The sequence below is a fragment of the Macaca mulatta genome, chromosome 11, assembly GCF_049350105.2.
Source record: "Macaca mulatta isolate MMU2019108-1 chromosome 11, T2T-MMU8v2.0, whole genome shotgun sequence".
In the NCBI taxonomy this organism is placed as follows: domain Eukaryota; kingdom Metazoa; phylum Chordata; class Mammalia; order Primates; family Cercopithecidae; genus Macaca; species Macaca mulatta.
Window position 1 is genome coordinate 10,505,419 of NC_133416.1, and position 16,977 is coordinate 10,522,395.

At 37.1% G+C, this 16,977-nt stretch overlaps 1 pseudogene; it reads right to left on the bottom strand.

Moving 5' to 3' along the window:
- Nucleotides 1–6,894: 6,894 nt before the first annotated feature.
- On the bottom strand, nt 6,895–13,891 carry LOC100429109 (C-type lectin domain family 1 member B-like; annotated as a pseudogene).
- Between the last annotated feature and the right edge of the window lie 3,086 nt (nt 13,892–16,977).

Genomic DNA, 16,977 nt, shown 5'->3' on the forward strand with positions numbered 1-16,977 from the left:
ATAACTCCTCTTGTGGTTTGGAGCAGGTTGGTGAAAGAACTGAAATTGGTTACATTTTCACAGTAGTGGGAAACTATATTTGTGTTTAAGGAGTAGAATAGATGCACCTTCATTCAGAAAGTGGAAGTTTATCAAGTCTAAGCCAAAACACAACTTGGTGAAAAAGGAAATGAGAGAGAACTGAATTCAGAATGGCCAATGATAGAACATTTTTTATATGGTTTCCAAAATGTAGCAGATGTTGAAGGTGATAGCAGTGAGTTCAGAAGAAAAAGATGTAAGTGCAAAGAACGCACTTGCATTTGGTATAGGAGATGAAGCATAGGGGTGACCTAGATAGTAAAGATATAAAGATAACTCACATTGGGCAAACCAGGGTGTAAAGAGTGGGAGATAACTGGGTAGCCTCAAACAACAAAGCTAGGAAGGGATTTCAAACTTAAGCTAAATTTACATACTGTATATTTGTTGGTGTAATGCTAGTTACTGTGATAAATAAACCTCAAAATATCAGCAACTTAACACAATAAAAGTTTATATCTTACATAATGTTTTAGCTCCAGGAATCCTAGTTAGTGATAGCATTCCTCCAAATGAGACTTGGGATTCTTTCATCTTGTGAAACATTGGAGTCCTTGACTTCCATCCACTGGGAAAGAAAAGAGAAGGTGATGAATCCACACCTGCTCTTGAAAGCCATAACCTAGAATAGCATGTCTCACATTCACATCCACCAAAGGCATGCCCACTTTTGGACACAAGGTTTGAGCTTGCAAAATGTATTTTTTGCCTGGACAGCAAACTCTTGATGACCACTTCACTCTAGAAGGAAAGCATGAACTATTTAGCGGACAAATGGCCATTTCTGCCACATCTTGTGACTATAGCATCAGAAATTTGAGACTTTTAATCATCATTCATCGTTTGACCACTTGTCTTTATGGCCAAAGGTTATGTCTAAGTAACATAGTCTACGAGTCCCAACATTATGCAAAATTACACTGTTTGCTTTTGTTTCAGTATCTCACTGGATTCATCAGTCTTTTCCCTAGCAATCAGGCCCCCAGAAAGAAACAAAGGGCATACTCAAGGGGTAATCTAAGGGCATTTAATTAAAGGACTGTATATAAAGTTTCGGGAAGTGTTAAGGGAACCAAAAAGGGGTGTGACATATGCACTGGGAAGCTGTCAGGTCACCTGAATAATTAAGCTGAAAATGTTTATTGGAACTGCATGACCTGCCTGACAAAGGCCCTGGACTAATATAGAGAACGTGTACCTTTGCCAAACCAACACATGGCAGGGAGAGAGCCCGTCAAATTAATACCCTACCTCTGATCATCAGTGCCTTCCATTGGCTGAATTTACAATTCAGGGGCCAAGTTTATGTGCTCTGATAATGTGTTCATTTGAGCTCAGCCTCTCAAAACACAGGTTGGAAGTGAGATAATCCCCAGGGGCAATTGAAGAGAATATCCAGCCCATTCACATATATATATTTTTAGATGGAGTTTCACTCTTGTCGCCCAGGCGGGAGTGCTGTGGCCCTATCTTGGCTCACTGCAACCTCTGCCTCCTGGGTTCAAGCAATTCTCCTGCCTCAGCTTCCCAAGTAGTTAGGATTACAGGCACCTGCCACCACACCCAGCTAATTTTTGTATTTTTAGTAGAGATGGGGTTTTGCTGTGCTGGCCAGGCTGGTCTCAAACTCCTGACCTCAGATGATCCACCTGCCTCAGCCTCCCAAAGTGCTGGGATTATAGGCATGAGCCACTGTGCCTGGCCCCATTCTTCAATATTTTATGTGATGCTCACATGACCTGAGATTCACATCTGAAAATTAACATAACTTAATCCCACATAGCCTTGAAGTAGGGTCACTTCTATCTTGAGGAGAAACAGAGGAAGAAATCATAAGCATACCAAATGTACATTGAGACTAATGTTAGGAACACGGTAACAGAAGCATAAGTTGTCATTAATTTCCAATTGTTCTCAACTTTTATCAGCACTAAATATCAGGCTCAGAAAGACTCCTTTTCCCCAAATATAGAACATTCCCTGATAAATTTCACTGTATGGAGCCATTGGCTTCTCCTAGTGCAGGATTAATATGTTCCCTTTATTACTTTTGATGATTTTAATCGTACCTTTATTTATTGTTAATTATATTCCAAGTACTATTTTCAAGAACTTATACATAAATTATTTTGATTATTACCAATGGATCAATGAAATAGGCGCTATCATTAGCATCGAGTACAGGCATATCTTGTTTTATTGAGCTTTGTATTATTTGCAGATATTGCATTTTTTAAAAGTGAAGATTTGTGGCAACCATCTTTCAAGCAAGTCTATCAGTGCCATTTTTTCCAACAACCTATGGTTACTTTATGCCTCTGTGTCACATATTGGTAATTCTCATACTATTTCAAAACTTTTCATTATTGTTACTTGTTATGGTGATCTTTGATGTTACTGTTATAATTGTTTTGGGGACCCACCGTGAACTATACCCATATAAGCTGGTTAACTTTGTTGATAAATATCAGTAAATACTGTGTTGTTCTAACTGTTCTACCCACTGACTGTTCCGTCATCTCGGTACCTTTTCCTTGAGCCTCCTTATATTCCCTGAGAACTAACAATATTAAAAACAGGTCAAGTAATAATGCTACAAAGGCCTGTAAGTGTTGAGGGGAAGAGTTGCATGTCTCTCACTTTAAATCAAAAGTTAAAAATGATTAAGTTTAGTGAGGAAGACATGTCAACAGCCAAGATAAGCCAAAGCCTAGACTTATTACATAAAACAGCTAGCCAAGTTGTGAATGTAAAGGAAAAATTCTAGAAGGAAATTAAAAGTGCTGCTCCAGTGAACACACAAATAATAAGAAAGCAAGATAGCCTTATTACTAATATGGAGAAAGTTGAGAGGTCTAGATAGAAGATCAAGCCAATTACAACATTCTCTTAAGCCAAAGCCTAATTCAGAGCAAAGCCCTAACTCTTTTCAATTCTACGATGAGTGAGAGAGGTGAGGAAGTTGTAGAAGAAAAATTGGAAGCCAGCAGAGGTTGGTCCAGAGGTTTAAGGAAAGAACCCATCTCTCTAACAAAAAAACGAAAGATGAAGCAGCAAATATTGATTTAGAAACTGGAAAATGTTATCCAGAAGATAAAGCTGAGATAAGTGAAGGTTGCTACATTAAACAACAGATTTTTAGTATAGGTGAAACAGCTTTGTATTGGAAAGATGACATATAGGACTTTTATAGCTAGAGAGGAAAAGTCAGTGGCTGCCTTGAAAGCTTCAAAGGACAAACTGACTCTATTGTTAGGAGCTAATGCAACTGGTGACTTTAAGTTAAAGCCAATAGTCATTCATCATTTCAAAAGCTCTAGAGACCTTAAGAATTGTCCTAAATATACCCTGCCTATTCTCTATAAATAAAGCAACAAAGTCTGGATGATAGCACACTTGTTTATAGCATTGTTTACTGAGTATTTTAAGCTCACTGTTGAGAACTACAGCTCAGAAAAAAAAGTTTGTTTTTTTTTCCTCAAAATATTGCTGCTCATTGACAATGCCTCTATTCACCCTAGAGCTCCGATGAAGATGTACCAGGATATTAGTGTTTTCATTCCTGCTAACACAGCCTCCATTTCTGCAACCAATGGATCAAGGAGTAATTTTGACTTTCAAGTCTTATTCTTGAAGAAATAAATTTAATAAGGCTATCACTGCCACGGATAGTGATTCTTCTGATATATCAGAGCAAAGTAAATTGAAAATCACCTGGAAAAGATTTACTATTCTAGATGTCATTGAGAAGATTTGTGATTCATGGAAGGAGTCAAAGTATCAACATTAACAGGTGCTTGGAAGAAGTTGACTCAAACCCTCATGGATAACTTTCAGGGGTTCAAGACTTCAATGGCAGAAGTAACGGCAGATGTGCTGGAAATAGCAAGAGAATTAGAACTGGAAGTGAAGCCTGAAGATGTGGCTGAATTGATGCAATCTCACGAGGAAACTTGAACAGATGAGGAGCTGCTTCTTATGAATGAGCAAATAAAATGGTTTCTTGAGACAAATATTATTCCTGGTGAACATGCTGTGAACATTGTTTAAATAATAACAAAGGATTTCAAACACTGCATAAGCTTAGTTTTTACAGCAGTAGCAGGATTTGAGAGGATTCAATTTTGAAAGAAGTTTACTATGGGTAAAAGGCTATTTAACATGATTTCATGCTACAGATAAAAATTTCATAAAAGGGAGAATGAATTGATGCCACAAACTTCACTGTTGTCTTTTTTTTTTTTTTTTTTTTTTAATGGAATCTCGCTCTGTCACCAGACTGGAGTGCAGTGGCGCAATCTTGGCTCACTGCATCCTCCGCCTTCCAAGTAGCTGGGACTACATGTGTGCACCACCACGCCCAGCTAATTTTTGTATTTTTAGTAGAGACAGGATTTCACCATGTTGGCCAGGATGGTCTCCAACTCCTGACCTTGTGATCCGCCCACCTCAGCCTCCCAAAGTGCTGGGATTACAGGGCATGAGCCACCGTGCCTGGCCCACAGTTGTCTTATTTTAAAAATAGCTGCATCTGCATCTACCCTATCCTTCAGCAACCACCACTCTGATCAGTCAGCATCCATCAACATCGAGGCACAACCCTCTACCAGTTAAAAGGTTTCCACTCACTAAAGACTCAGGTAATCGTTAGCATTTTTAGCAATAAAGTATTGTATTTTTAAATTAAAGTATGTACATTTGTATACATAGTGCTATTGCATACTCAATAGGCAACAGTTTAGGGCAAATATAACTTGTATATGCATTAGGAAACCAAGTCATTAGTGTGACTCACCTTATTGCAATGATTTCTTTATTGTGGTGATCTGGAACTGCGTCCACAATACTTCTGAGGTATGCTTGTAACTTAGTTGTAATTTGAAGCACAGAGGAGTCGAATTTTGCTAAGTTCACTTAGATAATAGGTAGAAGATTCAGTATTTGGAATGAAGTGTTCTGATTTGTGTTACTAACGTTTCTGTTATTTTGATTTCATGTGTAAGATGCTTTAGATACGAATACTAGGAAAAAAGTATCTTTGTAGGCACAGTTTGATTGGCTTACATTTTTAAGTTGTATTGTTGCCATGCACTAAGATACTATTCTTCTAAATTTATGTGTGCCATAGTGATGTATGAACATATGCTTTCCCATTTTGGGGAGATGAAACGAAAGCCAAAGATATGGTTAATTTTTGGATAATGTTCTGAATTATTAGTTCCTATTTGGTTTCTCTAAATAAACAATTAAAAATAAGAAAATAATAATACATTCACTCCAAATCCAAGATCTCTAGACATTTGAAATAGCAAGTAGAATTTGAGGTATTTCTGTTATTTTTCCTAAGCCCTCCAAATCTGCTTGTTTATTGATAGTCTAGAAAAAAGATAAAGATTCAAGTGTCTTTGAGTGTTAGTGCACAAAGCTTTAAGAGTAACACACATTTATTGAGGGTGTATTATGTGCTTAGTATTCTGATCAATACTTTATATAATCATATCAAATGAGCTTCACAATTACCTTATGAGCAAGGTCATAATATTAAACCCATTTCGTAGATGAGGAAATAGAGTTTTAAAGACACTAAATTACTTATAGAGAGAGTAAGTTCTAAAGTAGTGATATTTCTCTAACTGTATTAAAGACTACTTGTACAAGAATTATGTCATGGTGCTTGTAAAAACCCACATCTCTGTGTGTCCTCAGGCTTCCCACTGAGTAACATCAGCATTTGTGTTTGAATGTCTCAATGTTTTAACCAACACCTCAGCTGAGATGTTTGAGAATCATGTTTATAAATTGTATTCACTAAAGAAGGGAAGCTGTGGGAAAGAAATGCAGTTTTTGCCTATTATCCTGTGAAAGGGTGCCTTTCCATGTATTCTATAAATACTTGCTGAGTTATTCAACAAGAAGCAAGCATAGAGTTGTTAGGAAAAGACCTAACTAAAGCATTTTAACTTGTCCTTCTGTGCAGTAGCCTCTGGGCCTTCTTGAGAAGCATTTATTCATTTTACAAACCCCACGAGCTTTCTTACAAACTTTCTTCTCCTTCTTTTGCACAAAATTACTGCTGTTGAGTCTAACCAGAAATGAACTTGGAATAGTAATTGTGTTTCTGTAATGTCTTTCTGTTTCCTGTAAGCCAGGATCTGGGGTTGGTGCTGGTAATACAATAGTAAATGGAGAAGTCACAGTGCCTGCTTTTGTAAAGTTTCTGGTATAGTTAACACTACAAAGTTTTATTTTAAGTTGTAGAAGTGAGGTATAAATGGAGAATGTATTATTCCTATGTTAAGTATTAGAAAATAGAAGGTAAAAAATCTATGTGACTTGTTCATTTTTGTACTTTAAGTGACATTATCTAAATTGTTCTACCGATTCCAAGTTTAGTATTCGTTTTGTTACATCACGCTATCTTTCAAACTTAGATATTCTGCATACATTTTAAGCTTCGATATTTTGCCCAACTTAATTAAGCACTAGCCTATATTGTCCTGATTTTAATTTTATGTGTGTATATATGAAGATGCAGTAAATCATATTGTATTCAGGTAATTAGAAATTAGACAAGAAGAAAGAAAATTAAGGGAAAGTAGAATAATTGGGAAACAAGTGATCAATTTACATGTTGGCTTCTGGATATTCAAAGAAGGGAGTGGGCAAGTGATTCTGGTAGTAAAGATAATATTAAAAATGACATCAAGGAGAAGAAAGGAAGAAATAAGCAATTTTTGGCTATTGATTTTTTCATTCAGAACTTTCATTGTGCAATAAAGCCCTTAACTGTGATATCCGGCCCCTTTCTTTGCATTAAGGTAGCCGGTCCACCTTGGCCATGCCAGCCTTCCTCTCACACATTCAATAATGTGTGTTCTCACAGAAGGTAGGGTGCCTTTTCTGATTATGAAAATAAGCACAATTCACATTTCCTTTTCCATCTTCAGAAAGCTCAAACCTGTGAATGGGAAAGGTAGAATAAATTCCTTCAGAGACTAAGGAAGTAATCAACAGTCAAACTCTGTGTATAGTATTTTGATGCACAAAATGGAGACTCTGGGGAAAACAGAGAAAAGAAGTTTCTCATTATTGAGTAACTCCCAACCTGCTTGGTAGTAGAAGGTATGCGTATCTGAAAAGCTCAATGGCAATTTCGTGTGGCGTAAGATTAAGGAGCACGGGAACACTAGTACAACAGGAACCCCAAAGAAGAGATTGAGATAGCTCTGAAATGATGGGAAAAGGTTTTATTTACAAGTTCAGACTTTAGTTCGGTATTGATGGAAGGGCAGGATTTAGATGAACAGACAGGAGATGGACAGGACAAATAGCTGCCATGGATGGCAATAGGTTCATGGAAAAGTGAATTGATTCAATATTTTTGAACTGAGGATTTATGTTACAGGATAGATGATCTAAGACAGCATGCTGTATTGTAATGGCTGTTATCTTTTATTCTCTTCTAGATTGTTTATCACGAGAGGACAAAGAATATATATTAGTTTATGGGGCATATATCTGCATAACTATGTGACAACATTGTTCTATGGGCTGAGGATAGACTGATAAGGAAAGGCAAGAAAGCCAAGGGCTTTCCTGCGGGGGAACTTCCATTTCAGTCAGGTGATGCCAGTAAGAAGCCCACAAATAGACATGAAAATTTCTGACAGTGGTAAAGTTACAAAGAAACAAAACAGTGGTAGACTGTGTGGATGTGGGCTGAAGGGAAGCTAATTTAGTTTGGGTAATTAGACTTAGCTTCATTGAAGAAGTGATGTTTAAATAGAGACTGGATTCACAAGAAGGAAACAGTCATGGGGTTGTGGAGGCAGAGCATTCTAGGAAAAGAAAATAGCAAATGCAAAAGCCTTGAGACAAGAAAACGAGTTTGATTTGTTGGAAGACTTTTTTTTAAAAACCCACTAATTTGTCTGCAATATTGTGAATGAGACAGCAAGTAATAGGAGATAAAGCCCATGGTCTGTGAAGAGTTGTAGCTGTAGTATCCTGAGATCCCACCTGTAGTAAATACTTACTAAATATTTATTAAATAAGTTAATTAATAGTATAAGTCATGATCAGATTGTGCAAGATTTGGTTTTCAGTTTAAATTTTACTTGGAGAGAGACTGTAGTTTTGATATGTAGGATGGACGAAAGATGTTGAGACTGGACTTTGGAAAACCATATAGGAAGCGGCTGAGGTTCACAACCCAGTGTTAACAGCCCATTTGCCTGCATCATGTGTAGGAGGATAGAGCTTCATTAATGGACATTGGAATTATCCTGTGAACCACAATGTATTGAATTCTTGGAGACTTGGAGGATAGAAGAGTAGGCAAAATGCCACTGAAAAGTCTAAAGACTCTCAAGTTTACAACTTTCAACTGTAAAATAATAAGGATGAAATTTTGATTTAAAAATATGTGGAGAGGGCCAGGCGCCCCGTGGGCTCACACCTGTAATCCCAGCACTTTGGGAGGCTGAGGCAGGCGGATCATGAGGCCAGGAGATGGAGACCATTCTGGCCAACATGCTGAAATCCCGTCTCTACTAAAAATACAAAAATTAGCTGGGTGTGGTGGTGCGTGCCTGTAATCCCAACTGCTCAGGAGACTGAGGCACGAGAATCACTTGAACCCAGGAGGTGGAGGCTGCAGTGAGCCAAGATCACACCACTGCACTCCAGCCCGGTGACAGAGCGAGACTCCATCTCTCTCTCTCCATATATAAATATGGAGAGAATCAGAGCAATCTAAACACACACACACACGCACGCACGCACACACACTCTGTTCCGTGATAAAGATGAATGTAGAAATGAAGGGGAATAATATCAGGTATAAAGATCGGTTGTGGCTTAGATAAAAGAATTTAAGAAGGGGAGAGAGGAAAGTAGAATTGTCTTATGACCAGTGCTCTCTTGTTTGAAGTAGGGGGTAAGTGACTCAGCTGCTGCTTATATAACCCATAGTAGGGTGTAGAGACACATCTCAACTATTAAGTGACTTGGACTGAGAGGAAAGGGGATCTCAAGAATACGAGTTTCTAGTATTACTTTCTATTCTGAGTGTTGGGGACTTACATATATTTTTAGAGAACTGAGCCATCTCCCACTTCCAGACCTCATTAGTGTTATGGTGGGATAATCCGACCCAATGAATTAAACCAGTCCTGGCTTTGATGTATTCCTATTGTAAACATAAATAAACACAATGGTCAGATCCCTCCATAGCTGTTGGTAATGACATAAAGACAAAGCTTTATGATAAGACTTCGGACAAAAAAAAAGTTGGATTACATGTCTATATTAATATTAATGTATTTCATTTGATATTTGAATCTGTACCAATTTCACTTGTCTTAGAACTTAAAAAAGCTTGTAGGACACAAGTAAAATTGTACACAAAATAGCTGATATTCTAATCTTCCTATGTGTTTATAGCATATATTTATATCTGCAATCAATTGAAGATTATACTCCCAAATAGACTACCAAACATGATTCAAAGGAATAAATGTAAACAGTTAGAGAAAGAAAACACAAAGAAATACCTTATTGGTGAGCTTTATATTCCTTAGATTTAAAACTCTATATGGCTTGGTTTTATTGCTTAGCTTGCCTATAAAATCTTACCTACAGAAGCATTAATTTAGTTAGTTGAGTCAAGGAGTATATAATGTCTTTCTTAAAGGGATTTATTATCTACCTTTTCTGGTTTACTTATCTCTAGTTAGCAATAATCACTACCTACTATACTGTATACTATGTCGTTTGTTTTATTTCTTGGCTGTTGCTTCACCTAAAATATACACTCCTTGAGCTTAAGGATTATTTTTTGTGTTTTATTAACTGCATAGGTCCAAGTCCTGGATAGTTTTAGCACATATTTGTTGAATTAATGAAGGAATAGGTAAATCAATCAGTATATGAGTAAGAAAACTAAATGGAGGACAAACGTCTACATTCTTTCACACCTCCCGGAATAACAAGTGAGAATGCATTTTTGGCAAATAGGAAGTGACTTGAGGTTCTTGACCAATATGTAAGACTCAGAATGGCATTCCACAAGAGATATTGTGTGACAGTCGCATTTGACTGCTTATTTCTAAAAGCTTAAGCCACTAGTAACCTTTCTCTAATTTCCTAATCTTTTCTTTGGAATATATCAACATTACATACTTCCCTACAGAACCTGACAGATAAATTCTACTTGAAATTCACCTATACCTTTTTTTTCTTAAAAAAAATTGCATGACTACTTTTAGTTATAAATCTTTAAACTAGAACCAGCCTAGACTAATACAAATTCAGGATATACATATATGTTTTCAATTAATCGTTTTGTAACAGAGCTGAGATTTTAGGAAATTCTCTTATTTTGCTGGAGCGGAAACAAAAGCTAATTAATTTTACTGGATATCCTTTGTATGAGTTTGAGCCCACAAAAACAGTAAGTGGGCAGTGCAGCAAGTTAGAACAACACAGGACACAAATGATTGAGAACATCACTGGGCTGACTCTTTTTGTGTGACCGACTATGTACCTGAGCTGTCAGGAAGGGACAAGTCAATTTGATCAACTCTAGCAATGTTGTAGAATATTATGATTGGATTGAATATTTGGGTTCTGTAATCCTTACTAGGTTTCCATAAGGTTCTTAGATTAGTACAAACTGAAAGATGTTAAGAAAAATGTAAAAAACAAAAAAGGTCAGGTGTTACATTTGAGAGTTTTCTCCCTTGCCTCCAAAATATTTGACATAAGAATCTTCTTACCAGAATGTTCTGGTTGTCAATCTTCAGTAGAGTAGCATTCATGTCAGTGCAGTACTGCTTACTCTCTTTCCATGTCAAGTTGTATTTGAAGAACCCGTAGCGGCTATCTCCATAATATCTCCAGTTTGTGTCACAGGGGCTGTGTTTATGGTCGTCTGGAGAAACCAAGCACGAGAATGTTGTTGCTGTTTTTAAATTGGAATTACATTTTCCCTACATTCAATGGTTTCTGCAGATCTCAAGACTCCCTTCAGTTACCGTCAGAGAAATGCTCCAGGGATTAGAGAAATGAAGAGGTTAAAAAAACAATACTTACTAAAAGTACCCTTCTGTTTTTGTTATTGTTGTTGTTTTTGACTGAGTCTCACTCTGTCGCTCTGGCTGGAGTGCAGTGGCACGATCTTGGCTCACTGCAACCTCCACCTCCCAGGTTTAAGTAATTCTTCTGCCTCAGCCTCCCGAGTAGCTGGAACTACAGGCACCCACCACCATGCCCAGCTAAGTTTTTTTTGTATTTTTAGTAGAGACAGGGTTTCACCATGTTGTCCTGGCTGGTCTCGAACTCCTGACCTCAGGGGATCTGCCCGTCCTGGCATCCAAAAATGCTGGGATTACAGGCGTGAGCCACCACATCCAGCCGCCCTTTTGTTCTGATTGTTTTGTTACATATTGGCAGAAGAGCTTTGCTAATTGTTGCAGAGTTCCTGAGAGATTTTCATTCTCAACTTGTAGGTAATTTTGCTGCATGACAGCTAGATATAAAAAATAAATAATAACATTTTGTAATCAGAATTATAAAAATGATGCAAAGATTTTTTATTGAATTTTCATTTCATTAAAATTGCCAATATCTGAAGAGTTTACTAGATACAGGTGATTAAATGAATGTTGAAAAGAGTGAAGGGGCTATAAAGAACAGATTAAGAAATACACAAAACTGACACCTGAGGGTTAATAATTGAACTGTTTGAAGGAGACAATCACAAATAAAAAAGATTCCTAGATCAATAACGTGCTCAAAGCAGTTGTTTTGACATTTTCTTGAATACAGGATTCTCAGCTGAGTTCAGAGAGGTGAATGAACTCATTTTCTGTTCCTTGCGTGATGCCAGACTATTCATTTATTTTAAAATGCATACTGATTTCTTGTTATGGTTAAAGTACTTGTGATAAGATTGGGCACGGTGGCTCATGCCTATCATCCCAGAATTTTGAGAGGCCAAGGCTGGCAGATCACTTGAGGCCAGGAGTTCGAGATCAGACTGACCAACATGGCAAAACTTTGTCTCTACTAAAAATACAAAACTTAACCAGGCGTGGTGGTGCGCACCTTACTGCCAGCTACTCGGGAGGCCAAGGCATGAGAATCTCTCAGACCTGAGAGGTAAACGTTGCAGTGAGCCAAAATAGCTCCTCTGCACTCCAACCTGGGTGAAAGAGCAGAACTTTGTTTCAAATAAATAAATAAATAAAGTACTTGTGATAATTAGGTAAATAACAAAGACATAAAAGATGATAAATGAAAGATTCTAAAATATCTTATGAAAAATCAACAAATATGTAAACAAGCAACAGCTATGCAGACTACAGTGTGCCACTGGAGGACTGTGAGATTTACTGGAGGGAAGCAGCACAATATTTTAGTAAACAAAGTGGGATGAAGGAAATTTGAGGTAGAGAGAATAGAATGAGAAAAATTTCAGACAGGGGAACATAGGATTTACATATGAAATTGAAAAACTCCATGGTTCTTAGGATATGCAAGATAGGAAGAGGGACAAAATAGTTTTTTAAAATAGTTTGGATCCATATTTAGGAGTTCTTAAAAGCCAGTAGTAAATTCTTAAAAATACTTTTAAGTAATAAAAACCTAGAAAGTTATTTTGATCACAAGGAAAAGGTCGGTGTTCTCCTTCATTGAGAATATCTTGGCAGCTATGTATAGGACAATTGAAGTAGTGACAAACAGACAAATAGTGACAATTGAGAAGCTTAGTGGGATATGCCATGACCCTTCAGTATTACCTTCCTCCAGTCGAATCTTTGGCAAAGAGTCAGCACTTACACCAAATCCCCAGGGCCACCAGCCCAACAACCATCCCCTCGCACAGAATCAGCAGAATCGGCCATCACACGCCACCAGGAATATGCCACTGTAGGCATAAAATAAAGATATCAAGGAGCAGGCAGTGTGGGTTAGCTATGGGGAAGGCTCACCCCTGCCCCTGTCCCTGCCGTCTCAAGATTCTCCAAGTAATGGAAAGAGCTTTGCTGGCAGATCTCACCTGTGTTCTCTTGATGATCATCAACAATAGGCATGGCCCACTCCCACAGCACACACCCATCCTCATCCCCAATGGACTTTACCTCTCCAAGCCAAAACATTACTCTCTGTTAAGGCCTGATGTGTTTGTATTTTTTGTTTTGTTTTGTTTTATGCCCACCCATCCCATGAATAACTGCTTTAATAAACAGCAACTGGAGAATCACACACACATTTAACTTTATGAAATGAGCTTTTATTTTAGCTTGCATTGAAAGTAGTTATAAGAACAGCCATACAAAGCTAGATGATGTGTTTATTGTAGGAATATTGGGGAGGATTTTGTCTATTTTGCCATTAGAGTAGCTCTTACATACCTTTATGGAAAATTATTTTGTTGTTGTTGCTCACATTTAGAAAATGAAGTTTCCAAACATTATCTTCCCTTGTCCCCTAAACCTCTATGCCTTCAAACATTAAACTCTCAGAGGCTTAATGCAAAGTTCCCTGCCCTTATATTTGATATTTGTATTCTAAATAGGTCTGTATGAGCCTATGAAGGTACAGCTCAAATGCTATAGAGCACTCACGTTATTCAGGAAAAAGAAATTGAACTATATATACTATCAATAGTAGAAAAAGAAAAAAAAGGTTGTATTCATTTTTCTAATTCATTTCCAAATTATTGGCTCTGGGCATTCTTATCTGAGGTGAGAGCTGGTTTTCAAATTTCAATATTTAAGGTGATGTATCCATCTTCAACCTTCATGGCTACCTGAAGACTGCAAGTGAGCACAGGGTTCAATGACTTTGCAAAATGTAGTGTCCAACTCTTACAATTTCAGTATCTGTCAGTATATGATCTTCCTCTCTGGTAGGGTAGAACCATGTGAGATGGGACACATTTTTTTTTGTTTGTTTGCTTTTTGTTTTCCAGGAAGCCCTTTAATAGGTGCTCAGAGATACGTGGACCGTGAACACAAAAACACAAAAATAATAAATAACTTGTGGTAAAGAAGTAGATAGAGCATTTGTTTCCTGTCTCCTTATCTTCAACATTAAGTAAATAGATACTCCACCATGTGTATCCTTCTGAAGAACAAAAGTTCATGATTCATCTTAGCCCTAGCATAGTCTAAATCACATTGTTCAAATGAAGTGATTTCCTATGGATAGCACACCAGCAGATATACAGTTTATCCCATTGTGAGAAGCAAGTCTAATATAATTGGATCTTATAGAGGCTAAATTTCATGGCCTTGTGTTGGAAGAAATCATTCCTGATTATGACCTAGAATTTACCCAACTTCTTGCATATTTTATACATCAATTTTTTTTATTTGAAGACTCCATGTGGGGCAGGCCTGATATTGCTTAGATTTAGATATTGAAGGAAAACTATCAAATAAAGTAAAATAATACAGTTAGTGACTTGCTGCATTATTCTTCAGTAATGTTTGCACTTTACAGTGAATTTCTTGGAAATGGAGAATTTTGATGTGATGAAATCACCTAATTTCAGGTATAGTGGTGATTAGATTAATATTTAAGGCTGAATGGTTTCCTAGTATCCTTTCATCACAATGTAATATGTATCGTATTGCATACATTTAACTTTATGAAATGAGCTTTTAAGTTATTTTAGCTTGCATTGAAAATAGTTATAAGAACAGCCATACAAAGCTAGCTGATGTGTTTATCATACGAATACTGGGGAGGATGTTGTCTATTTTGCCATTAGAGTAGCTCTTACATACTTTTATGGAAGATTTTGTTGCTGTTGTTAAACCCCCATGATCAAAAAAGCTTCCATTTTTCCAAATAAGTGGTACTCTTTTACTTTATAAGTGATCCGATTTCTTTTTTTTCTTCTAATTAGCAGAATGTTAGACTTCTCGATATAGTAACTATGTGAGTTGTAGTGGCAGATATTTTGTTTACTAACATGCCCTTTGACATAGCTAGTACATATTTTTTTTCTCCCTGCTATCTCCTTCTCTGTGAATTCTTTGTCAATTCACTTAAAATGATCCTCCATTCTAAAATTTCTTTCTCTACACTCTTCAAATTATTTTGAGAATGAAGTGAAGAATAAACAACCAAAAAAGTAAGACAGTACCTGATTTTGGAAACAGAAACTTAGTATGATTAAAATATTTTGACCAAAAAAACCAATTCTTAATAATAAAAAAGCTCACTTCAAATCAATGCTGAATTTCTTAAAAGTACTAAAAATTTAAAAAGTTAAAATCCCAAACCCATTTTTGTCACTGAGTTTTTTAAAATCTCAGTTAAAATATTCAGTAGTTCTCAGTTGTAAGCTGGGTAAATTCAGTCACTTACCATTCACCTACCACAGCGTGTGTCCTTGTAACTTCTGTTTTAGCCAAAAGGGACTCTTAAAATTCTTCCTTCACTCATTCTCAGGCTATGTGAACTTTCTTTTTGAACATTTAGAACATCTTTCCTACTCAACTACACACCAGCCCACGTTCTTGTCCCTCTTCCCTGCTTCACTCTTTTCCATGACGCTGATCACTACCCAACACACATAGAGATATCTTTGGTCATAAATGTTTTGTCCTTTATTCCCAGAAGAAAGTGTCCCATGGCTCTAAAATAGTGACTGACATGCAGTTAAAGCAGGTTCTTGAGTAACATCCTTCTGTGTAAGGTTGTTTTGTTATAACGATGTTGAGAAAAAAAAAAAAATTCCTTCCCAGCTGGGGCCACTGTGTGGAGCTTGCATGGTCTCCCCACGTCTGCATGGGTTTTTCCTGGGCCCTCCTGTTTCCTCCCATGTCCCAAAATGTGCACATTAGGTGAGTGGGCGTGTCTGCACGGTCCCAGTGTGAGTGAGGGTGCGTGTGTGTGAGTATGCCCTGCGATGGGATGGTGGCCCCTTCACAGTCAGTGCCCACCTTGGTCCTGAGCTGCCGGGATGGTCTCTGGCCACCTGAGACATGGAGCTGAAATAAGTATGTGGGAGAATGAATGAATGAATGAATGAATGAATACAAATGATTGTAAAATAAGAATCTGTAAAATAGTCAATATACAAATGCAGGTAAATAAGCAATGCAGTTGGAAAGGGCTCAGTGAGTCCGCCCTATTCCTGATTGTGTATTGTTGAACTGCATGTTTTAGGAGGTGCTTGTGTCAATTTTTATTTTGCAAACACCTATTCCTTGATTTTACCTACTACTGTGACCAACACCCACTGATTTACTAAAAATTGGGTATATAATTATCTTGTTTTCATTCATCTTTTCTAAATGTACGTATTATATATAGTTCACATTTGTTTTAATGTTTACTCTTAGAAGTGTTTTGAGTCTTTATTTACAAGGTAGGTGATGTTTTTGTGACCAGAAATATGCTGGTTGGTTTGGTTCTACCTTGTTTCTACGCAGCTTCCAAGAATCTATTGATGATGTTAAGTGAGGATTTCCTGTGTTACCCAATACATATTTGTTGAATGAATGAATGAATGCATGTATGTATGATGGGCATTATCATCCTGATTTTGAACATGGGAAGAGAAGTTTAAGAAATTTGGGGGACTTTTTAAATCATGGTATTTCTTGTAAAAAGTAGCACCTAGTAGCATCTACCCAGTGTGTAAATTCTTTCTACTACATTTTGATGTCTTTCATATACTCCATCATCTATGTTTATAGCTGAAGAATGAGTAAAAGACACTAAGATAGCAATGACAAGGAGTACATGCAGTAAGAATTGAAATTAGTGGAATGTGTAACATTGTAGATAAGACTGATTAACATACAGGGATGATCTGTGGATGTGTAAAAGAGGACCATAAGATGTTGACTACTGTGGGTGTTATGACTGCAG